This window comes from Polyodon spathula, chromosome 1, assembly GCF_017654505.1.
Source record: "Polyodon spathula isolate WHYD16114869_AA chromosome 1, ASM1765450v1, whole genome shotgun sequence".
NCBI classification, from domain to species: domain Eukaryota; kingdom Metazoa; phylum Chordata; class Actinopteri; order Acipenseriformes; family Polyodontidae; genus Polyodon; species Polyodon spathula.
The window spans coordinates 23,319,689-23,340,279 of record NC_054534.1 but is presented as its reverse complement, the minus strand read 5'-3'; the positions used below and the strand labels follow the sequence as shown (position 1 = coordinate 23,340,279).

Genomic DNA, 20,591 nt, shown 5'->3' with positions numbered 1-20,591 from the left:
ACTTAAAGAATGCAGAATCTGACAGGATTCATTTTGACATGCAAAAATGAAACTGACATGTTCCAATTTAATGAAATTAACAAAATGTAAAAACTGTGCAGTACACATCCCTGACGGCAACTACTGTAACATTTTCCAAGATCAACAAACAAATCACACAACTTCGCTCTTCAGTTACAATTTATATGCTCCCTGTGAGGAATTACAATAATATTTTCTGACAGCTAGTATTACTGTGTGTAAAAGGGTAACACCATTTTGAGGCCAGAAGTTAAACGCAATTGTCAGAACTGCCAAAGACAACTGCATGCTTTCAAGGTTGATAGAGAATGTATTTTTAGATTTATGTTCATTTGGCTACAATTACAAACAACCAGGTTTTTCTTTCTTTTTTTCTGAGTAGTTTAGTAAAACTACTCACTATTACCACACACTATTTTTTTCTGTCTAATTTGCAATTACTTTACCAGTTTTTGTTGTTGTACAAAATTAGAAATTCACAATACAAACTTCAGTAACAATGTTTAATATAAGAGCACTATAGTATACTGTGTTAAGTACAGTACATAGCAGCTACTACATAATTCAATTTGTTCTTGACCTGGCTTGTGAAATAACTCAATAAAAATTACCAGGGTTGAGAAACATATAATTGTAGAAAGAAAATTTACAGGCAGCATGAAATGCAAAACAACAGCGTAATAAACAGTGAGTAATCATACCACCACAATGCTTGTAACTATAGGAAGAATAGGAGGAATGTTAGCATGTGCAAGAGATTATTTTAGTAGAGAAAGAGATGGAAGACAGAAAAAATGAATTAGAAGCTCACAAATATGACGTTGGACATTTATATTTGAACACCAAGCATGGTATAGCATGTGAATGCATAAACACACACACACATATATATATATATAAATCAGTGCCTATAGAAAGTCTACACCCCCTTGAACTTTTTTCACATTTTGTTGTGTCAGTGTCTTTTTCCACTTATCTACACACCATACTCCACACTGTTAAGGGGAAAAAAGTTTTTATTGAGAAAGAAAATATTTAAAAAAATACAAAACTGAAAGATCAATTGGATAAGTCTCCACATCCCTGAGTTAATACTTGTTGGAAGCACCTTTGGCTACAATTAGAGCTGCGATTCTGTTGGAATAGGTCTCTACCAACTTTGCACACCCAGATTTGGCAATATTTGACTACTCTTCTTTACAAAACTGTTCAAGCTCTTGCAAGTTCCTTTGGTAGCGTTGATGGACAGCAATCTTCAAGTCATGCCACAAATTTCCAATTGGACTTAGGTCAGGGCTCTAACTGGGTCACTGAAGGACACTTACCTTTTTTTTCCTTAGCTACTCCAGTGTAGCTTCCGTCCCAGTTTCAGCTTTCTTGCAGAGGGCAGCAGATTTTCCTCAAGGACTTCTCTGTACTTTGCTCCACCAATTTACCCTTCTATCCTGACAAGTGCCCCAGTCCCTGCCAATGAGAAACATCTTGACTGTGCTCCAAGGGATATTCAAGACCTTTGATATTTTTTTTATACCCATCCCGAGCTGTGCCTTTCAACAACTTTGTTCTGGAGTTCTTTTTATTTTTTAATTAATTTTCTACAAATTTCTAGAATATTTTTTCACTTGGAAGTTGTGGGGTAGAATGTGTAGATAAATATAAAATAATGCATTTTAATTCCAGACTATAAGGCAACAAAAGGTGAAAATTTTGAAAGGGGGTGTAGACTTTCTATAGGCACTGTATATATATATATATATATATATATATATATATATATATATATATATATATATATATATATATATATATATATATATATATATATATATATATATATCTATCTCTCTACTGACACTGGCTACAAGACAGTTAGGGGAACACCCTTTCATGCAGACAGAGACAACGGACTGCTATTGTAATGCAGAAGTATTATACAGGGTTACCAATGAAACAATGTAGAACAAACCAAGATTTTATATAACTTCTAATCAAGATACCTGCAGTAGTGTTCGCTAAAGCTATAGTTAGAAGTAAAATGTATGTTACTTCCCAAAGGAAATCTGATCTGAATTTACCACAATACATGTGTGTAGCTGAACTGACTCAGCATCCAAGACAGGAAAACTCCAATAGAACATTTCCTCTCACAGGAAATATTAAATGCCTAAACACTCTAAATTGTTGCAAATAATTACTCATCCCTAGGGAGAATATTCACCACTCTCAGAAAGCATTAGTGTGCTGATGGTAACTGCATTACCTGTATAATCCTATGCATTTACAGATGTGCAAATGTTATTATAAATATTGCTTTTTGTGCAGTAGCCATTAATCACCAATGTAACTGCACAGGATAGCCAAGTCCCCTCTTGGACAGCGGCACTTCACTGCACAAAACCGTTCACTCTGAAGGAGCTCTTAGGTGACCAGCTACCATTTGCAATATGACCCAGAATGTCCAGGGTATCACATTTATTTATTTATTTATTTTCTTTACACATTTTACAAGCATTGTGGTGAGCTACAGTACACACAGGATGCACCTTATATACTAATAATGACCCACTTTTCTTGAAGGTGTCACTGATTTTTGTATACATTTGGTTTAAAATTATACATAGACAAACGCACCCATTTGATCCCACCTGACCCAATTCTAATGAAGTGTTCTACTGTAACTACAGCCAACTGAGCTTCCATCCTAGGCTTTCAAAACAGGGACTTTGTCTATTCACACTACTACAGATCAAGTAACAAGTTACAAAGAAAGTTTAATCTTGTGTTTTCAAATACAGAACCATGTACAATACTGTATGCTCATTGCTCAGGCTAAATTGTTCAGATTCAGTTAAATTGTTAACTCATATGCCGTGACAAAAAAAAAAAAAAACCTTACCCCCCCAATCTTATTACAGTCCCATGGAAGTCTTTCATTCCCAATTCAGTTTAATGGCATTAAAATTGATTAAATTTGCAATTTGCAGCACAGCAAAGCCAAAATACTCTTGAGAGTACATTAACTGCCGCTGCCTTATCACGGGAGTGAACAGAACATCTTATAACTTGTCACTTTGCCACCCTTGTATCAAATTATACACTAGTCCTACGGTATTTGGAAACATGAGCTTTTGAAGACCGAGCCAAGACATACATGCTTGTACATTTTCTATTCAGAAATGGGAACGACGGAGTGAAAAACAATACAGTATATGGCATTATTTAAAATGTGGATGACAAAGGCTACTATCATATTTCCACCCAAGTCTAGCACCACTATGTTACCTTGCTTGAAAAAGCTATGCTGAAGCCCTTAAATGTAAAACAGCATGACATTTCCTGAAGTAGTACTGGAAGATCTTGGATTAAAAACAAAAAGCAAGTTCAATTGGCGAACCTATGCAAAGTACAGTAGTTTAAATTGCAAATAAAAAATAATTCTAAATAGTGTTTGCCTTTATAGAGTTTGAAATGTCAAAAAGAGTTTGATTTTATTAACCCCACCTTCTGGGGATTGTAACCAGAGCGTCCCAGTCACACACCAATGGATCTAAGCAACAATCTTGAGGAAATGAAGCAAAACAAGACAAAAGCAAACTCAATCTTTCAGAGATTAAAGACCATTATTAAAATGTTACTGAACGTTGTTAATGTTTTGTGAATATCAATTTATTAATGAAAACATGTCTCTTTCTAGTATAAAAATGGGCTTCATTTTATAAACTTCTAAAACAATACAGTACATAAACTGATTTTAGTCATACAGCTTAGCAAAAACAGGAATGCTAGTACATTACAAATATACTAACAGAAAGATTACCTGTAACACTGAACTGTGGTAACCAAGACGCGTTTAAGCAGAGATAAACAATTCCGTATAGAAGCACATGCCCCCATGTGCATCACGGCTGGGAACAGTATTCTAGAGCAAGGAAATCTCTCTTCCTACCAAGGGTTTCCTGGTTACCCTGCTTCTCACTCTAGATCATTTTTCCCAGATCCCTTGAACTCCGAGTTAATAAATTTCCAATGAAGAAATTCACATCCCTCACTCTTGGCGTATGGAATTTTGTCAGAAACTTTTGATGCAATACCTTTGAGAAGACCTTTAGTCACCAGCAAAACAAGGCCAATTTACATAACTGTCCTTGCGCAAAGGAGAATAAACTGCAATGTATTGAGCAACATGTATTTACACATCTTGTTTAGTCCTGGCTGACAACACACAATACTAGAAAATTGACTGGATTGCTGAAACTTCTTTCTCAACAAATGTAATTCAAAAGTTTTCAGAAACTGCACTGTGTCAGTGAAGTTTACAGTAAAACAACAGCTTATTTGAAATGTTTATGCAAATAGAGAGTTTTAATTATGGGACACAAAGAAGCAGCATTGCTTTCTCTAGTTATTAAATCTGCCCACACAATGGAAAAAGTTGAGTCAGCACATCCAAAATTGCAACTGCAAAGACTGAAAGCACCACAAAAGGAAACAACCAGAATAGTGAATGGGCAACACAAATATAACCACAATGCTCTGGCTTTTACCATGCATATTTCAACACACTCCATATAGAATTACTCTATACAGTGAACACTGAAGCATACGCTATACTTTTGAAAGCAGCCAGAAGATCAGCAAGGGTTTAAAATCATTGTCCGTCAGTCACAGAGACAAAATATGTGAAATATTGTAATTGTTTGATATGTAAAAACAGGACAAAAAATTAAATGACATCAAAATAAGCAATACAATTTCCCATATATTCTAGCAAATATGATTCTATCTATAGCCAAAAGTAGCAGCAACAGTTCTTGATAGATGGAAGTAATAAAACTGAATTTTCCCTTTCCGGTCCGATGTCGAACCATGTCCGACATCAAGCACAGGCCTCGACAAAAGCCGACAAAACCTTTCAATGGCTGAGTGAGACAAAAAAAGGGACAGATCTGAACAATACACAGAGGCCCTGCACTACAGACCTAACACGGACATAAACAAACAAGATAGCTGCTTCCGCATCCAGCGCTCAAAGACTATCACAGACATTTGCAGAGCTTTTTGAGATGTTATAGTAATAAAACAATGACTTGGATCACATTACTGAGGAGTTTGGTGATAAAATGAGTGATCAGGAGAGGATTTATCAGTATGCATGTCTATAAAGAGGTATGTGACAAATACAGCAAACAAGGGGTGGGGCAGGGCTGGAGATGCAGTACTGGGTGTCCTGTTGATATGCAGTGCCTTTTAAACCTGTTTTACTGTGAAAAAAAAAATTAAACCACGCATGTAAAATAAGCATTGCATGTGAAAATAAACTGGACATGACGCGCCTGACAGGTGCTGAATAAATGGACCACTAAGGGTTAAAGTGAAAGCACTGCGAAAACATGAATCTGACTTCCTTTTTTTTGTGCACCTGTTCCTTCACCTTAGGGTGAAAGGAAATGAAGTAGCAGGGCTCTGACAGCGTAGCAGGGCAAAACAGGAAATGTAGTTTGTGCTGTGGTGTTAAATGCCTCCAGCTTACTGTACTGTAGCATGATGGACATCTATGCACCTGAAATCTCAGGTAGGTAGCGACTGAAAGAAGATACAAATGTGCACCCCCTGCACTGTCAAACCTTTCTATTGATATACAGAGTGCCAGGAGGCAATACTGACCTGATTCTGCCATGTGCATGCTTTGGCATGAAGTGAAGACTTGGTTGGCTACACCTCCCATATGACCAAACGATGAACCACCATCCAATCTGACAAGCTGATAAACTACTTATTTACATGCCAAATGGCAAATTATTATTGACTTTGGGACACACCTAGAATTTCCATGTTTAGAGTTGAAGTGTCAAATACACAGGCCTACACTGCAGCTTATTTAAAAACACACTGCATGTCCTACAAAAACATGTATAAATCAGTTTTCAACCTGTTCTGCATTAGCTTCCAATTAACATTTATTGTGATCTGCACACTGTACGATTGACAAATATTAGGTCTAATACAACACAGACCCGGCAGAGGTGCAACAGACTTGTATTAAAGATTTGTTACGCCATGGCTTTAGGCAGCATACGCTGACTTATTCCATGACTTCTGCTGCTGAACGTTCCACTTTTTTAAAACTACACTCTCAATGGGTGTAAAGACTAAAATAAACACACGACTACTGACCCAGAATGTGCCATTCCCATTCCATGGACATCATGTCCAGATCTCCACTCAAGGTTCCATTCTCCAGAGCACACAGTGGTAATGTTTAGCTAAAAAGCGCCTTGAGACGCTTGTATTTAAAAACCAACAAGATAATCAGTTCAACCTTGATCATTTCCAGTACATGTGAACGGAGTAAAAGACAGCACAGATGTCAGTGTCACCGTCTTTCTTGAAAGAAGAGATGTGGCAAGAAGAATTAAGGCCGTTATACAGCACATGCGATTTCTAAAATGGTTTGACATAGAGGAGGATGAGCTGTTACTCTGTAGATGTCAAAAATTATGCATTTGGGTGCATGAAATACCACAAAAAAGAATCTTTGGGTGAATTCCAGCACCTGGTGTAATAACTCAAAGTAGATAACCTTGGTCATAAAGCTCTGGGTATTTTTCCATGGCACGTATTATTTTTTCCTCAGTCATTTTGGATACTTCTTCAACCTGGTGGACCATGTGCATTGAAGCAGTTCTCTGATTCAATTCCATAGTTGTTGCTTAAAGAAATCGCAAAAAAACTCTTTATTTTGCATTGCTCCAGTGTCGCCCGTTGTGTCACCTGGGGTATGAAAGTACCGGTTCTATTCATTTTGATGCATAGCTGCACATATTTGCTTGACGCATCACATCTGGTGTGTTGTGGCCTTTACTGTATACAGTAGCTTTCTACAGTATACTCATCACAAAACTTTAAGTGACCATCCAAAGAACCTTCAACTGTATCATCAGCAGCAGCCTTCGAGAACAGAATAATGTGTCACTGCTACAGCTCACAATGTGATTGCATAAAATATGAAAGTGTGTCTGTGAATTTAAAATGATTAACATTTTAACAGGAAGCACTGTCTGAATGCACTACTCTATCTGATCAAGAATACTCTGTAAGTTCATTGAGTTATTTTAACAAGTCACCACATCAACTGAAGGATTCTTAGGAAAATAGTACACACTGCTGTGCAAAAGTCTTAGAGATGTTGCATTTTTCTACTTTGATGCACTATGGGCATCAACAATTTACTGTTTTGTGTGAAATAGCTTGCATCACTTGATTTTCAAGGTGTGATATCCAAAGCATAATCAATAAGTACAGAGAAACATCATCTGTAATTGAGAAACCCAGGACTGATAGACCCAAAAAGCTGTCTAAAAAGGATGAGCAATACTTGAAGATATTCTTAAGGAACAGAAAGACGAAAAGCGTTGAATTAACAACAGAATTGGCAGAAGGTACAGATGTTGTCGTCCATCCATCAGCAGTTCAAAGCAGCTTTGACCATTGTTCCATACTCCAATTTCTGTGTTATTGTGCATGTTTTAGCCTTTAGTCTTGTTCCCCTTTCTTCAGAGGTATTCTTACTGCAAAATATCCTTTAAGTCCCGATTTCAAGAATGACCTTCGTACTGTTGATTCGATGGACAACACCACATATGCCTTCTGACAGTTCTGTTGTCAATTCAACACCTGTCTTCTATATATTCTTTAAGGATATTATCTTCAAGTATGGCTCATCCTCGTTAGACAGCTTTCTGGGTCTTCCAGTCCTGGGTTTGTCAATTACAGAAGATGTTTCTCTGTACTTGTTGATTATACTTTGGATACACCTTGAAAATCGAGTGATGTGAGTTTCACGCAATGTTTTTACTTCTTTATGCAAGTCAAGGTTGTTATAATAGTAGAAAACACTAGTGGAGGCTTTGTCTAAGACTTTTGCACAGCAGTGACAAATATATATACATATATATATATATATATATATACATATATATATATATATATATATATATATATATATATATATATATATATATATATATATATATATATACACACACATATATATATATATATATATATATATATATATATATATATATATATATATATATATATATATATATATTGCCAAAAGTATTGCAAAGCACTGTACAGTACATAGCAGAAAAAAAAGAAAAAACACAACACATTTGTATATCAACCAAAATTATGCTAGTTTTAACAGGATTGCTCAGATGCATCTTTGAAAAAACAGGACTCTCTGTTTATGCGAGTATAACAAAGTAGTATTATAACTAGACAGGGAATCAAATCCAGACCCATCCAGCAAGTACAGAAATATTATAGTAAAATACCATATTAACCAAATTCATTCAAATGTACTGTATTGACCTACCTTGGGAAGGATATAGTCATTAAGATTAAATGTGGTCATAGTGGAGTGAAAAATATGCTGCGATTTTCATTACAAATCCTCTAAGCAAGTACAACACTACAAATGACACTACTGAGTTGGGTCTGACTGCAGCTAAACCACTGGAGTGAGAACTTATTTGGCACAAAAGAAGCAGCAACAATTCTGAAATAAATAGTTAAAGTATAAAAAAGGAGTACTTATTTTAAAATATTTCTTATCACTTCTCGAAGGGACATCAGGCCCTCACAATAACAACCCTTGTGCAACATTCTTATCTTCCAAATCATATTCAATGGAATCGCTCAGGATACACATGAAAATGATCCATTAAAATACACTGATTTTTGCATCCTATTAACTGGCCTATTTTGACAGTGCAAAGACTTTTGCCCACAATTTCACTACAACGTATTTAAATTAGCGTGGGTATGCTTTATTAATGTTTACTCCAACATTGCACAGGCCTTGGATGACCCACAAGTAACAGGTTCAGATTTTGTCAGTGTCATGGGGTAGTGAGTGGGTGGTGTCATTGTATAGTATGTGATTTATAGTTTACATGAACACAATATGAAATCTGGAAAAGCATAGTGCTTTGATTTTCTGTAATTCTTGTCATCATTAACCCTTTCGTGCATTTTGAATATAGCTGAAGAAAGCAGTTTTGGACACAATATTAATAAATATATTTTTTCATTGGCATTTAAAAAAAAAAAAAAAAGATCGATTGCTTTATGAGGAAAAGTGTAACCTTATATGCGGTCAACATGAATGTGCGTCTTCCATATGCCCCAATATAAAAACTAGAAGTGAGTTTTGTTTTTCAGTTGTATGTGAGGTCGCAATGCAGGGAAGGGTTAAAAAAGAGACTAAGAATTACAACATGCTTTTAGTTATTAACTAGTACCTTTTTTTAAAAAAAAAACAAAAAAAACCAAAATGGTAAATTCAAAACGAATCGATCACATGTGGTACAGTTCAAGCCTCCAGCACAATTCCAATGATTTGGTTAACCCGAACCATTCCAGAATGGGTTAGATAAACAATTTGTCCGCACTATCCACTGCATTTTGCAACCAGCCAGCCCAGATTTAATAACTGCATTCAAAACAAAATATTAAAGACACATCACTCAACGATTCTTTCAGAAAATAAACGAGTCGATGTGAATAACATAAAATAGTCTAGCATTGTGTACAAAAGTAGAACGCGATCAAAACTGTGTTCTCGATCTCTGAAGTACAGCACGGGTCCTCAAGTAACGGCGATTGTTTGATTGACCGCTCTGGTATTTTTTAATACAAGAGCATTTTAGCGTTGTCTATTAAAAACGTAACTTAAACTACAAATTAGCCTTAACTTCAGCGGAACACTGCTACAGTAAAACGTTCAATCTGAAAAAAAAAAAAACAAAAAAAAAAAAAAACAGCTCTGTAGACCATTTAACATTGTAGTTTAAACGGCACTGGAAATGTGTAAGGAATGACATTGTAATTCGCATATTGCAGCTTCAAAGCGAACCTGTTCATGCATGCATTGGTTTATTAGCAAGTGCAACACATGAACTGCTGCAAATGTCCAGCATTTAAAAAACCATGACCGCAAGCCAACAGCACTCAAGAGGGCTGTAGTTGCACGTATAAAGTTTCAATAAAATCATAAACTAATTGCTGAAATATCGCAACTAAACTCAAATAAATTAATTCAAAACTACGGAGACGTCGCTGTCACAGTTTACCTTTTCTTTAGGAGAAATTCGCCTTTCTCTGGACCTGGGTAAGGTAAGTTTTGAGTTCAGGAGGTGCTGCAAATGAGTAGCAAGTTTGTCCTTCCCAGCATGGCGGCTGCAACTCAGATTCAAAAAGCTCTTTGCATGGGATATCAATCAGGAGAGACAGGGAGGAGGGGGTGGAAGAGTGAGAGAAACACAAACAAGGCACAGTGTCTTGAGAGGCTATTAAGTTTGGAAAACTAACACACACTTCACATCTGCAAATGAAAAGGGTTGTAGTTCGTTCTAGAATACTATTGCTTCCTGTTGTTAAATTTTGATGGACATCAGGCTATCGTTCCACGCGGGATAATACAAAAGCGTGTACATTTCTCTAGTGGTGGTAAACCTCAGAATGAAACACGTTTGTAAAATATATTGTGGTTTTTTTTTTTTGTTTGGTTGGTTTTTTTTTTTGGTTTTTCACAAAAATTGGAGCCACCATATATATTGTTCATATCGATTATGCATTTCCGAATCCATGTATATGCTAAACAAACATTATAATTTGTTAAATTATTTAGTTTAACATACATTATTATTATTATTTTTTTTAATTCTTTAAGTGGAATTCAAAAATGTAGAATGTCGAAAAACAAAAGATGTGTCAGTATAATACTCTCCGAAGAAACGTCTACTGGCCTCCACAGGGTTGATGGGTACTACAGTATATGTGAATAAACAAGCAGTCTGAGTGGAATTTGAATCTTCATTGTGTGAACATCGATTACAGCTACACTTCTAAAATTAAATCACTATTTCCATGGGGTCTATATGTTCCTCAGAGTAGGCAACAAAGGTTTTAACATCTACTGTATGCTACTTTACTGTATCACTTATTAAACCATAAACCCCCAAACAAATACACAGGATGAAAAACGTTCCAGCTGATTGCCCATCAGGAAAACCTTGCAGAGATAAAAGGGAGCTTGGTGCAGGTGAAAAGGCAAGTGTTGTATCTCTAGGGGAGATGATTTTGAAGCATTACTCTGGTTGATAATGCAAAATTTGTGTTGCAGTGCTTAAAGAAGTGACCAAGGCTTATAAATCAATAGAGAGATAGATTGATTAGCATTAACAACATTTACACTGCTGAAGATTATTATTATTATTTTTTTTTTAATTTAGTGTGCTCAATTATTTTGCATCCAGTAGTTTTCCCCCTCACCATAGTAATTCCCCACACAGCTCAGGAGAAGTGAAGGTTCAGTGGGTGTCCTCTGACCTGACAGCCAAGCCAGCTTCCTCTTTACACCCAGGAACTCGAGAGTGATGTCAGTGAGCTACCGGCCCCTGGAGGACACAGGCCAGCCCTGCAGGTGTCCTCCTGAGCTCACTAGACACCTGGCCAGCAGGGTTCGCAGTAGCACGATGAGGAGACACAGTCCCTGTCGGTTTTACCCTCCGTTTGGAATCCGCAGCAAATACCGGCAACTTAACACAGCAAGGACACAAACCTGCACTCCCCTGACTATGACACCCTGCAGACCATGCGGCTGTGCTTTTACCAGGGGAGCCACTCAGGGACCCCTTGAAGCTTTATCTTTTTTCAACTTTAATTTGGATATGCAGGTGTTGCTGTTTTTTCTGATAACTAGCTGCTGTAGATCTTAAATCCAATGTCTAGCTGCAATCAGACCATGTGACCTACAGCACTGAGAGTGATCAGGTAACAAGAAGAAGTAATATGTACATATTTATCAATAACTGCAATAAAATAATTAATATCCTGAATTAAAGAACCAAGAGATGTTCAGCCCAATTAAGAAGTGTGATTTTAAAGTCTTGCTAAGCTCTCACTTTTGTGACCCATCTAAATATGAAACAGTACCCAAGGATGTGTAGCCATTTGAGGGAGTGTAAAGGTTATGCAATATTTTTCTTAAGAGGAGCGAATCAAAAAGCCTGAAAGCGCTGAGGCACAAAACTACTCTTTGTTCAACACTGAACAGAAAACCACAGATTATAGCTGAAGAGAGCCTGCAGTTGAAAACAACAGGATCATTGAGTTCCTGATGCAGCTGATTGCTTTCAGACAGAGAACACAATCACAAGCATCAAGCTAATCAGGATTTGGTATGCTTGGAAATAGGGGAAACCAACCCCCACCCCACCCCCCAGAATTGGTATTTTAACTTGTCAAACAATGTTAGGAATACAGTGCTGCAGTTATACGCCTTCACAAAACAGCAAAATTGTTGTTCCCCTCTGAGTAAATGCCAACCCATACCATAATATTTCAATATACCATTTTTTGGTGAGTGTAGTAGTACTCAGTTTTTCTGTTGATTCTGATATGCACTTTGTTTTTTGTTTGAAGACCCAGCGGAGTTGTGAAACAGGCACAGGTGCTGTAAAACCCTTGTCCACTGTGTGTTGCTGCTATTGAAAACCCTTTCTGAATTGAACTGAGTAACACCTGTGAAATAAACAGCAGAATGCAGCATTTAATGCTGTTTCCTCGAGACCAATGGTGGCCACATTAAGGAATTTGACTCACCAGAGTGTTGGTTACAGTGCTTTCTCATACAAATGCACAGCATAAAGTTGCAAAAAGGAGCATAATCTTGTTTATAACTTAAGTACCATAGCAGCAGATGCTATAAACATCTGCTAAAACTACTTTAACACCAGTGTGTGTTTGTCTGTAGATCTGTGGTTGAGCAAAATCTGTTGCCACTTTCCTGTGACTCCAATCCCTGGTAACAGGTGAAGATAATCTCTGGGGTTCATCAAAGAGGATTCTGAAGACAACATTTTCCATTAAGATTTGGCATTTGAACCATTCTACTTCATGTGTGTTACAGCAACATTAAAGGCTGCCACACACCAGACATAATGCGATTATTTGAATTGACGCTGAGATACTTTCGCAGTGACATGACCATACACTCAGAAGCGATGCGACAGGTTTGAAAACTGCCAGATCTATACAACTGCTACAAATTGCAATTGACAAAACTATTATCAAGACTGGTACATATTTTTCAACATGAGGTGGAAATTAAGAGTGTCTTCTCTGATGGTGTTTCAACAAATATGGCAATAAATTATGCATACCAGGCTTATCCAGTTCCTTCGAAATGAACTCCCATATATTGCCTTCCAAATCTGTAAATTTATAATTGTGATGACCTAAAGCTCTGGGTATTTTTTCAATGACAAATACTGTTGTTTTTTCTGTCATTTTGGATACTGCTTCACCCTGCTGGACCACATGCATTGAAGCTGTTCTCTGATTGCTCAAAGCCTTAGTTTGACGTGCTTCAAACTGCAAACAATAGGATTCAATCCTATTTATTTTGCATCGCTCCAGTGCCGCCCTGTGCTGCTCCCGCATCTCCTGTGGTTTGAAAGATACTTCTCAAACGTATAGGTTCTATTCATTTTGTCACATCGCTGCACACCTTCGCTTGCCGCATCGTGTCTGGTAGGTTGCAGCCTTAACAAATAAGTAGTGAGGTTCCAAAAAAATATAGTGTTATACGTCCCCACGTGTTTAAATGACAGACCTGTAATTTTTCTTTTCATGTTACCATCCTGTCAACCTCTTTTCAAAATGTCGGCTCTAGTGCACTGATAATGGAAGGAGTATTGCCTACATTGTCAAACAGGTAACACTGCAATAATGATTCATGATGTTGTATGGAACAGAGAAGCCGGAGCACTTGTTATGTTTTATTTATTTATTTTTATATTGCTCTTCTTGCAATGAATTGGAGGACACAATTCAAACCCTAGTGGACTAGAGTGGCCATTTTGAAAATAACTTTGAAACAGACTGTAAAGTTATAAGTGTAAAAAGTCAGGGTATCAACAATGAACAGAAGAATTACAGGCACGTTATTTAAACAGGTGTAGCAGCACGTTGGATGTGTGTGTTTTTTAGAATCCCACTACTTACCGTACTCTATAAGGACTGCATAACTCCTTGAAACCATAAATAAACGGTTACCTCATAATCACAGTCTCTGTAAATGGTTAAGCTGCCCAGGTGTACCTCCTGTGATATTGTAATTGTAAAGTACAGTACACTTCAGTTCATTGATGCTGATCGAATGGTCGTGTAAAGGTTTGATGCTGCACTTCTGATTCTGTTTGTGCGGTCTCCTAGGACACTTGTGACCATGAGAAGGTTTATCTCAAGGGTTCCATTTCAAGGATCAACAACCATATATTGTCAAAAAAAATACTGAAAGAATCAAATGCACTGTTACCGTAGATTGGTTTGTTTTCATTACCTGGACCTAGAGGTAAAATGCAAATGAAGTGAATCAATTTAAGTTAAATTAAATTAATTTGGTTGCAATGGGAACTGTTGAGTGTGTTTCTGATGTATACAATACCTGTATGCAATACATTTTGCTTGAAATGAGTCATGAAAGTTTTCTGCATGGTGGTTATAATGAGTAGCCACTTTGAACTGAGGGAAAACAATTTGAAGGCTGTTGTGTGAAAATTGTGCCCAGTTCTGTTTTTGCTATGTTAAGCAGCTAAAATGAATTCAAGTGCAGGGCTGATTTTAAAATGTGAAGTTTACTATAATCTTAAAAGCAACGTATTGGGCACTCTCCACATATCACAGGAGCACATATTTATTCTTTTTAAAATCTCTTTTACTGTTTGTAAAGATGCAGCAGGGAATTTTACAGGATAACCACAACTCTTTCAGGTTCAATGAACAGAAACCTTGACCAGCAATTCACCTTTGAGCTTCAGTGAACTGCACAAAGCTAACCCATTTCCCCTGCTCACTTCCCCACAATCAGCAATACGAATGTAGGGTAAGTGCAGTATAAATACACACATGCCTGCTATCTGAATGTCACTTAAATTGTGTAATTAAAAAAAAAAAGTTATTAAATGTTGATTATAATGCAAAGTGCAAATCTAATCATATAAATGAAAAATAATACTTAATTTATCTTTTTATTACCTTTTTTTACACAATCAAAAAACTTCATTTATCTTTTTTTTTTTTTTTTTTTTACAAACAACCAGGTCACTTCAATAAAGAAACTTCGATCGCCGCAACACCTCAAAGGATGATTTTCTATTTAACAGAAATTAAGGCAAATTGTCTGAAAACTTCACTTCTATATATAAAAAAAAAAAACACTTCTATTGTTTTCACTAAAGAGACCTTGGCAACGATCAAGCCACATATTAAAAGGTTCTTACAAATATGGGGAGAGGTCTCAGATTTCATTTAGACCGTGTCTTTCCATACTTTTTCCATGTTTTTCCCTTTTTAACAATATATATATAATGCAACCAAGATGTCTGTACAAGGTCTACTATCAAGCTACAAGCCTTTGCCAACAGCGATAAAAGCATTTGGATCTTTATTCTGTTTTCAATAAAGAATTTTACATTAACGGAGTAACTAATAACATTATTGCAATGCGTTCGTGGTGCACTTTATAGCACTTTTTTATTGTGTATATATATATATATATATACGTTTTTGTCAATGAGTCTCCTGTGCATATGGGAGGCAGCGTCAGATATGGCTTCATATAGACAGTTATACTGGGTAAGGGTTACAGCAGAGTTATCTGTGGCATCTCAGATATGACTACACAGCCAACAACTGGTGTCAGCATAGCATGGCCTCTGCTCTCAGATACTTCAGTCAATGCAAATCCCAGAGCGCACTAAAGACATAGCAACATTTTGGCTGTACTAAAGGTAGCATGTGGAATTAATTCTATACATTCCTTATTTTATGACAGGTGAGTTTTCTCTGTGTGGCAAAGTGGTAATGAGTAGAGGAGGTGTATAGCAGCTGAAGTGCTGGTGCAGTATTCCAAAGAACGAAAAGACAACAAAGTATGGGTGAAATGGGTTGTTTTAATGGTTTAAATCCAATGGTCTGATAACCAGCCAGTAAGTAATACAGAGCTTGCAGTACACAACAATGCATATTGCACAGTGATAAGAAAGGATTGAGGTCCCGTAAATAATAAGCACAGTACTAACACACACAATTAGACACACACACGATCACAAGTCCAAAGTGAGTGCTGAAGTACAGTACAATACGTGCTGCATTGGTGAACAAGTGGTGAAGTGCTGTCGGGGTTTAGTGATGGCCGTGGGTGACAGCTCCGGATTGTGTTAGCTGTGTAGTCTAAGTAAACGAGACAAACAAGACGATATAGGCAGACTGACAAAAACAAACAAAACACTCTTGTTCTTTTATAACACACATGGGTCCTTTCGGTTATTTTGCATAACCATTTACAAAGGAACAGATCACATCACTACGTCCCTTTTTATACCGTCAACCATGGCCCCTTGGTTAACTAGCACATCCTCTCCTCCAATCCGCAGATGCCATGTCGTTAACCTTCCCGGTCAATGATTTAGTGTACCGTAGCTCCGCCCCATTTCTAGATGGTCAACTTCTGCCAAACCCTAAAAATGAATTGTCGGGCCAACCAGTCCAGGGTACTCTGTTCCCTTTACACAAAAACAGGTCGGGTGGTGATCTAACACCAAGAATCATTCGATCTCTGTCACACGTTGCCATTCACTTTCATTGGGAATCCAAATCCTTTTATTTCACGATGACAGAGCATGGTATGCATTGAAATGTCAGGAAGGGTCCATAGTGACGGCAGCCTACCATACCATAACTTATTGAGCAGAAGCAGCACATTTTCACAATGAAAAGCCTGGGCCTTGAAAAGGAAAGACCAAAACACTTGTCATAAAATTGCTCTAACAGTCTCTTGCTTGACATTGCATTGGATTTTACTGACTCAGAGGTTCTCCTTTTACACTAGCTAGAAACATCCATCATATTCTGTTTTCAAATGTTAAGGACATTTTACATCCAGGACTGTTTGTGTGATTTGCTTTTATACTGTATAGGTGTAGATGAAGATACTAGTTTTTACTGAAGAGGTTTTAACAGGTTTAGAATAATTTAAATAAAAGCTGTTTTAAGCATATGTAAGTACTCTGCATGTAAAATAGTAACAGATGAACTGTGGAGGAATGAACATTCCTGATTGATGTTTTTCTAGACTTACACAAAGTGTACTGGCATTGTTGTTTTACAGTTCAATAAGTGCTTGTAAACACTGGTTTTCATTTCCGGTACATAGCAGAGGTGACAAGTGCATATAATGTCTAAAAATGTAAATAATCCTTCCGAGAGATTGGATGTTAATGCAAAACTCTGTTGGGATACGTTCCTGATAGTCTGCCAATGGCATCCCTTTTCAAACATGGCTCTGAGGTCATTGGCAGAGTAATTTTCTGAATTGCACTAAAAGGGAAACTACTACAGTGCACAGTTTCTTTTTGAAAAGCTGAAGTTCCAGAATTTAAAAAGTGGGTATGGTGAAGCTGCATGATGGATGAAGAACTCCTTAATGTTGGTACTGCGCCATAATTTAGTACCTTTTTAAGTACTGTTCAATGGACTGGAATTCCACAGAACAGAAATTATGTTTTCGTAGCACCTTTCATACAAAAAGCTATTTACAACCAGCCCCTTCTGGAGGAAGCAAAGCCATTGTGAGCCTGCACACCATACAAAAGTGTCCAGCTTTCTGTTGCTATTTACTATTGTAGAGACACCAACAAAACTATTTTCACATAAGTGAGTACAGTTCTTGTGAAAAACTAAAGATTTGATCATTTGTTTCAGCTGCAGTGTGCTGTTAGAATTCCAGATTTTATCTGAGGCTTTTCAGAAAGAAATGTGACTGTTAAATGGAAAGGTGGCCATCTAGTGGTCAGACCTCATAGTTTCCTGAACACAGCCAGTACAATCCAGTATTTGATTATTTAACTGCTTATTTGTGACTTTCTTGTAATTTTAGCAGATGAGGACTGTAAACAAGGTGTTGACTGAATTTACACAAGAAAACAGATCTGTAATAATAATAATAATAATAATAATAATAATAATAATAATAATAATAATAATAATAATATATTCTGTAGATTAATTTAACAGCGTATGCATAATAATACATTTATAAACCAAATAAATAGTTAAGAGCAAATACATAGACCATTTTGATTATATCGCCATTCTTAATTTTTAGAAAATGCAATTGTTTTGGATTCTGATAAAGTAGCACCCTCTAGTGGACACGAATCAGTCAACATGGTTTCAATATAGTGCAATAACTCACATCACAAAAAAAAAAAAAAAAAAAAAAAGATTAAAAAAATCTGCATGGTAAATTACATTATTCCATTTCTGATATGAAGTCACTGAAATGAATATCCTAATACTAGCTTGTCTTTGCTTCAACAGTATATAAAGTTAGTTGGGTTCTCTGCCAATTTGAGGTTAGTAATAAAGGAAGCCCATCATTAAATTTGAAAGTCGCAGTGTTTACAAAGAATATTATGATTGTGTTTTGAGAAAGCCCACTGCTCATAAGAAAGGGGGTACAATGTAAAATGTCCTTTTTAAAATGTTGCATTAAATCATTTCAAAACATTTGCTTACCTCCCATTCTTTCAGTTCTTCCTAAGATACCATATAGCCTGTATTCCTGAGGCTTGAAGTAACTGGACATAGGTGTTAATGCTTGGTGTTACTGTTGTAATTCACATATTAATGCTATTGCTTTCATAGTATTTGTCATTACAGAAGTCAAGTGGTATTGATCATTGCTGATAACGTCCAATAATGTAAAAGGATGATAAAACATGAAGGGCAATATGCAAACTGAAAGAGAAGTCAGTCCACGTCTTAAAGAAACATGTTAGAGGGCTTTTGATGCAATCATCTTAGTCTCTCACAACTAGTCCAGATGGAAAGCTGTTTTATTATGTCTGTAGGGACAGGCTTAGTTGCTCAATCTAATGATTTTTCTTAAACAGCTTTCTGTCATCTAGTCCTGAAGATGAATTAGTTGGCTTCAGTATTCATGTGATCCATAGCTTTGACAGTAATAATTTTACAATTTTGACAAATTTAATTTCTGAGTAATTATGTGGTGGTACTTATGGACTGATTTATCAAGGCTTTTATGATAAAATGCAATTTGAAATTTTTTGAGGGGGGGAAAAAAATTGAACTTATTATCGCCCGCTTATGCAATTGTCATGAAACTGGCTATTTATGTTGATATATGTTGGTCATTAACTGTTTCATCAGACTGGTAGCCCTAATTCTGTACAGACCTTGATCAATCTTGCCCCTTTTGTCTAAAGTCTGCCATGCACAGTCTATTTTGGTTGTTTTCTTGTTTCCAGAATGACAAGGTTAACTCTTGCGAATACGTTAAGCACAGCACAGCACAGAAACCAGGACCATAGGACACAATTGGAAATGAAGTGGAGACAGATGTCACAACTTTATACAGCTTTAATCTATTTTTCCTTAATGTGGCTTTATTCTAGCTTGACTTGTACATACATTCAGGAATGGTCATGTTTCGCTTAAAAATGTTTCCCTAAAATGTTTCCTAAAAGTCTTTTTCACCTCAATCTCTTCATGTATTTCATTGAATAATGTGTACACATGTGCCTTCTTGAGCTGAAGACCAATTGAAAAGTAGCTAGTCCCAGTTGGTGCCAGAGTAACTTCAAGAAAAGTTTCAAATACTACAGCTTGTGATGTCTTCTCAGATCACTGGGGTGTTATTTACTACCCCTTACTCAGACTGATTTGAGATGACCCATTCACATTTCTTTTCACCACAATAGTTTTTAAGTAAGTCTTGATTAATACTATTAAAACACAAAGTGCTATAGAGAATCCTATCATCTTCACACAGTTGATTCAGTTGCCTTGAGAGTGGTAGTTATCAATTCTAATAAAATTTTGAATGATCAGCAATCAACAAAGGGAGATCATAAAAGCAGACTTTAATTCCCTCAAAGGATGTGTTTCTGTTGTGTTATGCATTTACCACACAGTGGTTCTGTGGTTGGATTGCAAGTCCGTGGTACATTTGATAAGACTAGGGAACAAACACTTAGAAATTCTTATCTGTAGTCTCCTGTTAGCTTTCTGTAAAGTTACGATTGGATGAGTTCCGCAAGCAGTTGAGGAGATAACTGATAAAACAATGGCAGCTTTTCATGGAGAACCTAAAATGTATTTAGTTACAGGGTACATTTGAGAATACATGATCTTTCTAACTCAAACCAAACTGATCAATTAGGAACCATTGCCGGTGATGTCAAATTGGGCCTGTTCTTGCTCTGTAGAAAGCAGTAAGGAACCAGGATGGTAAAGCAACTAAAATTACATGCCACTGGGCCAAATGGTGCCACAGAGCAATTTAATTCACTGCATTACACAGTAAATTACAGAAGAGCAGAGAAAAGGTTAATCTTGGCAGGTTTGCCAGTTATTCTACATGTAACGCATTTGAACAATCTTTGCAAGCTATGCCATGCTTCAACAGGAAT

At 36.6% G+C, this 20,591-nt stretch overlaps 1 protein-coding gene across 9 annotated transcripts in view; it reads right to left on the bottom strand.

The window, feature by feature from the left end:
• Positions 1-10,328, bottom strand: part of LOC121315769 (semaphorin-4D-like) — a 71,435-nt gene extending 61,107 nt beyond the window's left edge. For 3 of the 9 annotated variants that reach the window (XM_041250195.1, XM_041250159.1, XM_041250185.1), the window contains exon 1: positions 10,164-10,322. The gene's annotated coding sequence lies outside the window, so the exon portion shown is untranslated. Of the gene's footprint in view, positions 1-3,838; positions 4,024-10,163 lie in introns of those variants that run through there. The other 6 variants (XM_041250203.1, XM_041250231.1, XM_041250222.1 and 3 more) reach the window with 5 other exon arrangements.
• Between the last annotated feature and the right edge of the window lie 10,263 nt (positions 10,329-20,591).